Here is a 10,289-nt window from a genome sequence, read left to right as displayed (position 1 = left end):
ACCCAACCTCGCACCCAACTTAGCACCTTTGAACCCACATTGGCACTCACCCTGACCCTGGCACCTTGGAACCCACATTGGCACTCACCTTGACCCTGGCACCCACCTTTGCACTCACCTTGGGACCCACCCTGGCTCCCACCTCGGCACCCACCCAGACACCCACCTTGGTTCCTTGGCACCCACCTTGGATCCTTGGCACCCACCCCGACACCCACCTTGGCACGCAACTTGGCTACTTGCCACCCACCTTGGCTCCTTGACGCCCACCCCGACAACCACCCCGTGACCTACCCTGGCTAGGGTTGGTGCACACCCACCCTGGTGCCCACCTTGGCACCCACCCTATGACCCACCTTGGCACGCACCTTAGTACCCACCCCGTTACCCACCCTAGGACCCACCCCGTGACCCACCTTGGCCAGGGTGGGTGCACCCACCCTGGTGCCCACCTTGGCACCCACCCATCCTAGCACCCAGCCTGTGACCGGGCTTGGAACCCAACCTTGCACCCGCACCCGTCTTGGCCAGTGTGGGTGCGCACCCATCCTGGCACCCACGTTGTGACACACACCCTTTAACCCACGCACCCTAGCACCCACGTTGGCACCCACCTTGGAACCCAACCTAGCAACTTGGCACCCACCCCGTGACCCACCTTGGCATCCACCATAGCAGTCGCCGACTTGGCACCCACCTCGGCACCCACCTTGACACTTGTGGACCCACCTTGCCACTCACCCTAGCATCGACCCATCCTAGCACCCACCCTGGCACCTTTGCACCCTAGCACTCACCCATCCTAGCACCTAACCTGTGACCCACCTTGACACTCACCCTCGCACCCACCTTGGAACCCAACCTAGCACCCACCCACCCTGACACCAACCCTAGCACCTACCCACCCTTGCACCCACCCTGTGACCCATCTTGGCACCCACCCATCCTACCACTCAACCTATCACCCACCTTCTCACCCACCTTGGCATCCACCTTAGCACCCACCCACACTGGCACCTTGGCACCCACCTCGGGCAAGGTGGGTGCACACCCACCCTGGCACCCAATTTAGAACCCACCGAGCATGTTACCCACCTTGGCACCCACATTGCAGCCCACCCTAGTACCCACCCTATGACCCACATTGGCATCCACACCCTAGCACCCAGGCACCTCGACACCCGCCTTGACACCCACCCTAGCACTGAACCTGTGACCCACCTTGGAACTCACCCTAGAACCCACCCACCCTGTGAACCACCTTGGCATCCACCTTAGCACCCACCCACCTTGGCACCCACTCTAGCACTCACCCATCCTAACACCCAACTTGTTACCCACCTTGGCACCCGCCCTCGCGTCCACCTTGAAACCCACCCTAGCACCCACCCACGCAGGAGCCCACCTTGGCACCCAACCTAACACCCACGCATCCTGGCACCCAACTTGTGACCCACCTTGGAACCCACCCTAGTACCCACCTTTGAACCCACTATATCACCAACCCACCTTGGCACCCACCCTATGACCCTCTTTGGAATCCACCCTAGCACGCACCCACCCTGGCACCCACCATGGAGCGCACCCTAGCACCCACCCACCTCGGCACGCACCTCAACACCCACCTTGGTGTGCGCACTGCGCCAACCTCTCAAAGACCCTATGTGGTGCGCTCCAAAGTGTACACCTTTGGTGCGCTCCAAGGTGCGCACCTTTGGTGCACACCGAGGTGCACACCAAAGTGTGCACCGAGGTGAGCACCAAAGTGCACTCCAGGGTGCACACCAAGGCGTGCACCTTTGGTGCGGTCAATGCAAACGAATTCGGAAGTTGGGGTCGATGTCCTAATCGCTGCTGCAGACTACACGTATGAGAATCGGACAAATAGCTTTATATAGGGGAGGTGTTGCGTTTGATGGGTCGACTCCCCTGGTTGTGTGCACTGCACCAACTTCAAAGACCCTGTCTTGTTTAAGAAGTCAAAAGTTGGGGTGGATGTCCTAATCATTGCTGCAGTCTACGCATGTATGAGAATCAGACAAATAGCTTATATAGGGGAGGTGTTGCATTCGGTGGGTTGACTCCCCTGGTTGTGCGCACTGCGCCAACCTCAAAGACCCCGCATAGCAGAAGAAGTCGGAAGTCGGATTTTGGTGAGCACCAAGGCGTGCACCTTTGGTGCGGTCAACGCAGACGAATTCAGAAGTTGGGGTGGATGTCCTAATCGTTGTTGCAGGCTACACATGTATGAGAATCAGACAAATAGCTTATATAGGGGAGGTGTTGGGTTTGATGGGTCAACTCCCTTGGTTGTGCGCATTACGCCAACCTCAAAGACCTTGTTTTCGTTAAGAAGTCAAAAGTTGGGGTCAATGTCCTAATGGCTCCTGCAGGCTACACATGTATGAGAATCGGACAAATAGCTTATATAGGGGAGGTGTTGGGTTTGATGGGTCGACTCCCCTGGTTGTGCGCATTACGTCAACCTCAAAGACCTTGTTTTCGTTAAGAAGTCAAAAGTTGGGGTCGATGTCCTAATTGCTCCTGTAGACTACACATGTATGAGAATCAGACAAATAGCTTATATAGGGGAGGTGTTGGGTTTGATGGGTTGACTCCCCTAGTTGTTCGCATTACACCAACCTCAAAGACCTTGTTTTCGTTTAGAAGCCGAAAGTTGGGGTCGATGTCCTAATTGCTCCTGCAGGCTACGCATGTATGAGAATCAGACAAATAGCTTATATAGGGGAGGTGTTGGGTTTGATGGGTCGACTCCCCTGGTTGTGCGCATTGCGCCAACCTCAAAGACCCTGCATTGCGGATGAAGTCGAAAGTCAGAGTTTGGTGTGCTACAAGGTGTGGTCGAAGGTGCTCACCTAGGTGTGCACCTGAGCACAGGAAAAGTGCCCTCCAAAAGTGCGCACCTTTGGAGTGCACAAAAGTGCCCTCCAAAAGTGCGCACCTTTGGAGCGCAGAAAAGTGCCCTCCAAAAGAGCCCTCCAAAAGTGCGCACCTTTGGAGCGCAGAAAAGTGCCCTCCAAAAAGTGCCCTCCAAAAGTGCGCACCTTTGGGAGCGCAGAAAAGTGCCCTCCAAAAGTGCCCTCCAAAAGTGCGCACCTTTGGAGCGCAGAAAAGTGCCCTCCAAAAAGTGCCCTCCAAAAGTGCGCACCTTTGGAGCGCAGAAAAGTGCCCTCCAAAAAGTGCCCTCCAAAAGTGCGCACCTTTGGAGCGCAGAAAGAGCCCTCCAAAAAGTGCCCTCCAAAAGTGCGCACCTTTGGAGCGCAGAAAAGTGCCCTCCAAAAAGTGCCCTCCAAAAGTGCGCACCTTTGGAGCGCAGAAAAGTGCCCTCCAAAAAGTGCCCTCCAAAAGTGCGCACCTTTGAGCGCAGAAAAGTGCCTCCAAAAAGTGCCCTCCAAAAGTGCACTCTTCGATGGGTCGACTCCCTGGGTTGAGCGCACGCGCCCAACCTCAAAGACCCTACAGTATGGATGAAGTCGGAAGTTGGGTCCGATGACCGATTCGATACGTAGGCATATTGGCGAGGTCTGAATTTGTGTCCGAGACCTGCCATGCGCAGGAAGGCGGAATTTGGGTCCGATGACCGAGTTGATGCGGTGCCATGCGCAGAAAGGCGGAATTTGGGTCCGATGACCGAGTTGATGTTGATGGCCCGCCATGCACAGGAAGCGGAATTTGGGTCCGATGACCGATTTGAAGGCGTGCCATACGCAAAAAGGCGGAGTTTGGGTCCGATGACCGAGTTGATATTGATGGCCCCGCATGCGCAGGAAGGCGGAATTTGGGTCCGAAGACCTGACATACGCATGGAGTCCGACTCGGGGGCCGATGTTCGATTCGATGACTTGCATTGTGGGTAAAGTCGGAAGTTGTGGTCTTTGACACCGATTCGATGACCAGACTTCGGCTGCTTGAGAATCGGACAAATAACTTATATAGGGGAGGTAGTGTTCTCGAGCATCCTCCCCCCCGTGCCCGTTTATGTCGATTGATGCTGGTGCTCGACTGGTTGGAGCGCTCGGATGCAAAAATCTTGCACCAGATTTATCGATTGTGATGGACACGGCAAGTCTCCTGATTGCTATGCAGGAGCTCATCGTGAATCTCTATGCGGCCTTGGTATGGACTCGACCTGCGGAATGGTTCGGCAATGGTAGTCGCTCCAACACGTCCTTGCAATGGCCACAGAGGTGATTCGACTAGAGCTCCAGTCTAGCTTTTGGGTGCTGGCGGACTGGTATAGCCGCGATCCGAGTTCCGGCCATGAACGTTTTAGATAGCTCTGGGCTTTCTGGGACGGAAGTCGGAAGTTTGGGCTGTTTGCCGATTGGATGACCATTCTTCGGATGTGTGAGAATCGGACAAATAACTTATATAGGGGACTGTGTTGTCTCACGCAGCCCCGCTCCGTGCCCCTCTATCTCGACCGATGTTGGTGCTTGAAAGGGTTGGATCGCTCGGATTTATAAACGTGCACCACCATTTGTCGAGTGTGAGGGACGCGGCAGGTCTCCTAATGCTATGCGGGCGCTCTCTGAGAATCTCTATCCGGCCTCGACACAGACTAGTCTTGCTGAATGGTTGGCACTGGTAGTCGATCCAACACGTCGTTGTTGTGGCCGCCTAGGCGATTCGATTCGAGCCCCCGTCTAGCTTTTGGGTTGCTTGGCGGATTTTGCCCTATCCGCAAGTGAGCTCGGTCCCTAAACGTTCGAGAAACCCGATTGCTATGCGCCGACTCTCTTTCTTGCGAGCCTCCATCTAGCTTTTGGGTCTCTACGAACGGAAGTCGGAATCTGGGACCGTTGTTTGATTCGACGAGGCAGACTACGGTTGTGCGAGAATCGGACAAATAACTTATATAGGGGAGGTGTTGACTGGAGCATTCTCCCCCGTGCCCCTCTAACTCGACCAATGCTGGCGCTCGAACGTGGTAGCGCTCGGATTTTCATTGAGCGCCAGCATTGGTCGATTTAGAGGGGCATGCGAGATTCCCGAATGCTATGCGAGGGCTCTAACGGAAATGTCTATTGGTTTCGGTATGGATGCAATTGCGAGTGGTTCGGCAAAGGTAGTCGTTCCGATGCGTCCATGTCGTGGCCAAATCGATAATTCGATTTGAGCCCTCGTATAGCATTTGGGTCTCTCGATGTGATTGCCATTCCAGTCCCTTTGGGCACTGCTGAGCCGCATCCCAGGGGGTTCCCTTCCCAATAATCTGCCTCGCAACCCGATTGCTATGCGGTGAGGCTCCTCGGCCGCCTCGGAACTATCTGTGTATCAGACGCATCGCGGGATAAGGGGTTGGCAACGGTAGTCGCCCCAAGCGCGTCCGATGCTTGGACCATTCCGAGGCGGCCCTGAAGCCTCTTCCGTCTAGCCGTTGGGTCCTTCTCGCCGCATCCCTCGCCTCGCACCCCGATTGCTATGCGGTGAGGCTCCTCGGCCGCCTCGGAACTATCTGTGTATCGGACGCGTCGCGGATAAGGGGTTGTCACTGGTAGTCGCCCCAAGCGCGTCCGATGCTTGGACCATTCGAGGCGGCCCTGAAGCCTCTTCCGTCTAGCCGTTGGGTCCTTCTCGCCGCATCCCTCGCCTCGCACCCCCGATTGCTATGCGGTGAGGCTCCTCGCCGCCTCGGAACTATCTGTGTATCGGACGTCGCGGGATAAGGGGTTGTCACTGGTAGTCGCCCCAAGCGCGTCCGATGCTTGGACCATTCCGAGGCGGCCCTGAAGCCTCTTCCGTCTAGCCGTTGGTCCTTCTCCGCCGCATCCCTCGCCTCGCACCCCCGATTGCTATGCGGTGAGGCTCCTCGGCCGCCTCGGAACTATCTGTGTATCGGACGCGTCGCGGGATAAGGGGTTGTCACTGGTAGTCGCCCCCAAGCGCGTCCGATGCTTGGACCATTCCGAGGCGGCCCTGAAGCCTCTTCCGTCTAGCCGTTGGGTCCTTCTCGCCGCATCCCTCGCCTCGCACCCCGATTGCTATGCGGTGAGGCTCCTCGGCCGCCTCGGAACTATCTGTGTATCGGACGCGTCGCGGGATAAGGGGTTGTCACTGGTAGTCGCCCCAAGCGCGTTCGATGCTTGGACCATTCCGAGGCGGCCCTGAAGCCTCTTCCGTCTAGCCGTTGGGTCCTTCTCGCCGCATCCCTCGCCTCGCACCCCGATTGCTATGCGGTGAGGCTCCTCGCCGCCTTGGAACTATCTGTGTATCGGACGCGTCGCGGGATAAGGGGTTGTCACTGGTAGTCGCCCCAAGCGCGTCCGATGCTTGGACCATTCCGAGGCGGACCCGAAGCCTCTTCCTCTAGCCGTTGGGTCCGTCTCGCCGCATCCTCGCCTCGCACCCCGATTGCTATGCGGTGAGGCTCCTCGGCCGCCTCGGAACTATCTGTGTATCGGACGCGTCGCGGATAAGGGGTTGTCACTGGTAGTCGCCCCAAGCGCGTCCGATGCTTGGACCATTCCGAGGCGGACCCGAAGCCTCTTCCGTCTAGCCGTTGGGTCCTTCTCGCCGCATCCCTCCCCGCACCACCCGATTGCTATGCGGTGAGGCTCCTCGGCCGCCTTGGAACTATCTGTGTATCGGAGCGCTCGCGGGATAAGGGGTTGTCACTGGTAGTCGCCCCAAGCGCGTCCGATGCTTGGACCATTCGAGGCGGACCCCGAAGCCTCTTCCGTCTAGCCGTTGGGTCCTTCTCGCCGCATCCCTCGCCTCGCACCCCGATTGCTATGCGGTGAGGCTCCTCGGCCGCCTTGGAACTATCTGTGTATCGGAGCCGTCGCGGGATAAGGGGTTGTCACTGGTAGTCGCCCCAAGCGCGTCCGATGCTTGGACCATTCCGAGGCGGACCCGAAGCCTCTTCCGTCTAGCCGTTGGGTCCTTCTCGCCGCATCCCTCGCCTCGCACCCCGATTGCTATGCGGTGAGCGCTCTCGGCCGCCTTGGAACTATCTGTGTATCGGACGCGTCGCGGGATAAGGGGTTGTCACTGGTAGTCGCCCCAAGCGCGTCCGATGCTTGGACCATTCCGAGGCGGCCCCGAAGCCTCTTCCGTGTAGCCGTTGGGTCCTTCTCGCCGCATCCCTCGCCCTCGCACCCCGATTGCTATGCGGTGAGGCTCCTCGGCCGCCTTGGAACTATCTGTGTATCGGACCGTCGCGGGATAAGGGGTTGTCACTGGTAGTCGCCCCAAGCGCGTCCGATGCTTGGACCATTCCGAGGCGGCCCCGAAGCCTCTTCCGTGTAGCCGTTGGGTCCTTCTCGCCGCATCCCTCGCTCGCACCCCCGATTGCTATGCGGTGAGGCTCCTCGGCCGCCTTGGAACTATCTGTGTATCGGACGCGTCGCGATAAGGGGTTGTCACTGGTAGTCGCCCCAAGCGCGTCCGATGCTTGGACCATTCCGAGGCGGACCTGAAGCCTCTTCCCTCTAGCCGTTGGGGCTTTCCTCCGCCATCCCTCGCCTCGCACCCTGATTGCTATGCTGTGAGGCTCCTCGGCCCGCCTTGGAACTATCTGTGTATCGGACGCATCGCGGGATAAGGGGTTGGCAGTGGGTCGCCCCAAGCGCATCCGATGCTTGGACCATTCCGAGGCGGCCCCTGCAGCCTCTTCCGTCTAGCCGTTGGGGGCCATCTCGCCGCATCCCCCACCTCGCACCACGATTGCTATGCGGTGAGGCTCCTTGGCGCCTCGGAACTATCTGTGTATCGGACGCATCGCGGGATAAGGGGTTGTCACTGGTAGTCGCCCCAAGCGCGTCCGATGCTTGGACTATTCCGAGGCGGCCCTGCAGCCTCTCCGTCTAGCCGTTGGGGCCATCTCGCTGCATCCCCCACCTCCTCGGCCGCCTCGGAACTATCTGTGTATCGGACGCATCGCGGGATAAGGGGTTGGCAGTGGTAGTCGCCCCAAGCGCGTCCGATGCTTGGACTATTCCGAGGCAGCCCTGCAGCCTCTTCCGTCTAGCCTTTGGGGCCATCTCGCCGCATCCCTCGCCTCGCACCCCGATTGCTGAGGCTCCTCGGCCGCCTGGGAACTATCTTCGTATCGGACGCATCGCGGGATAAGGGGTTGTCACTGGTAGTCGCCCCAAGGCGTCGATGCCTTCTGGACTATTCCGAGGCGGCCCTGTGGCCTCTTCCGTCTAGCCGTTGGGGCCATCTCCCGCGATCCCCCACCTCGCACCCCGATTGCTATGCGGTGAGCTCTTCGGCCCGCCTTGGAACTATCTTCGTATCGGACGCATCGCGGGATAAGGGGTTGTCACTGGTAGTGGCCCCAAGCGCGTCCGATGCTTGGACTATTCCGAGGCGGCCCTGCAGCCTCTTCCGTCTAGCCGTTGGGGCCATCTCGCTGCATCCCCCACCTCGCACCCCGATTGCTATGCGGTGAGGCTCCTCGGCCGCCTTGGAACTATCTTCGTATCGGACGCATCGCGGGATAAGGGGTTGTCATCGGTAGTCGCCCCAAGCGCGTCCGATGCTTGGACTATTCCGACGCGGCCCTGTGGCCTCTTCCGTCTAGCGTTGGGGCCATCTCGCGCATCCCCACCTCGCACCCCGATTGCTATGCGGTGAGGCTCCTCGCCGCCTTGGAACCATCTTCGTATCGGACGCATCGCGGGATAGGGGGCTGTCACTGGTAGTCGCCCCCAAGCGTGTCCGATGCTTGGACCATTCCTAGCGGGCCCTGAAGCCTCTTCCGGTCTAGCCGTTGGGGCCTTCCCGCCCCATCCCTCGCCTCGCACCCCCGATTGCTATGCGGTGAGGCTCCTCGGCCGCCTTGGAACCATCTGTGTATCGGACGCATCGCGGGATAAGGGGTTGGCACTGGCAGTCGCCCCAAGCGCGTCCGATGCTTGGACCATTCCGAGGTGGCCCTGAAGCCTCTTCCGTCTAGCCGTTGGGGCCTTCCCGCCCCATCCCTCGCCTCGCACCCCGATTGATATGCGGTGAGGCTCCTCGGCCCGCCTTGGAACTATCTGTGTATCGGACGCATCGCGGGATAAGGGGTTGGCACTGGTAGTCGTCCCAATCGCATCCGATGCTTGGACCATTCCGAGGCGGCCCTGCAGCCTCTTCCGTTTAGCCGTCGGGGGCCTTCCCGCCGCATCCCTCGCCTCGCATCCGATTCCTATGCGGTGAGTCTTCTCGGCCGCCGCGGAACTATACTGTTATTGCTACTGCATCCTTCGCTGGTAACCTCCTCTGCCGCCTTGGAACGTTCTCTTTGTCGGTAGCGTCGCGGGATAAGGGGTTGGCACTGGTAGTCGCCCCAAGCGCGCCCGATGCATAGACCGCTCCGAGTCGACCTTGCTTCTCAGCCTCTCACATGCATAGACCCTCTGAGTCGACCCTGCAGCCTCTCACGTTTAGCCTTTGGAATCTCGCCTCACAACATGATTGCTATCCTTGATGCATCCCTTGCCTCGAGCCCTGATTGCTTTCTTGGCTGCATCCCTCCTCTCCTCACAGCCCGGTTGTCATCACTGCTTCATCGTCGCTTCATGCATTCTGGCTCGTGGGCCCTTCCCACCGCACACCTCGATTGCTATCTCTTCTGCATCACACACCCCGATTGCTATCTCTGCTACATCCCTCGGCTCTCACTTCTGCCATCCTTCGCCTCACACCTCGATTGCTATCAATGCTGCATCCGAACCTCACACCCCGATTGCTATGCGGGAGGCTCCTTGGCCGCCTTGGAAATTTCTGTGGTCGGACGCACCGCGGGATAAGGGGTTGGCACTGGTAGTCGCCCCAAGTGCGCCCGATTCTTAGACCGCTTCGAGGTGACCTCGTAGCCTCTTTCGTCCAGGCTTCCTGCCTTCAACGCCCTTTTTACACCTCGATTGCTATGCGCGGGCTCGTTGGCGTCTATCACCTCTCTGCGAAGAGTGGCACGATGATTGTTGGGGTAAATCGTAGCAGTCCGATCTCTGGCCTTGGCCATTGTGAGGGCTGATCGATTTCCTGCGCATCTCGTGTTCGCCCAGTAACAGACTCGACGACTTGTAATCGGTCTTGTTCCGATTGTTCCTGGAGGTAGTCTTCGGAACTCTTGGATTTGACCTGTCACCTCGAACTGTCCTCTTCCGAGGATGCTTGTGTGTGTGTGCTTGTGCCATTTCCTTGGCGGTATTAACGAGATATTAAAGAGCGGAGTGAGCGCCTCGCCCAGCTATGTTTGGCGGCTCTCACTCCCTTACCCGGTGTGCGACCGCTTTGCACGTAGGTTGCGGAGCACGCGACTCTTTCGATGT

The sequence above is a fragment of the Cryptomeria japonica genome, unplaced genomic scaffold (assembly GCF_030272615.1).
Source record: "Cryptomeria japonica unplaced genomic scaffold, Sugi_1.0 HiC_scaffold_54, whole genome shotgun sequence".
NCBI classification, from domain to species: Eukaryota; Viridiplantae; Streptophyta; class Pinopsida; order Cupressales; family Cupressaceae; genus Cryptomeria; species Cryptomeria japonica.
The sequence above is the reverse complement of the archived record's forward strand: the minus strand, read 5'-3'. Positions refer to the sequence as shown.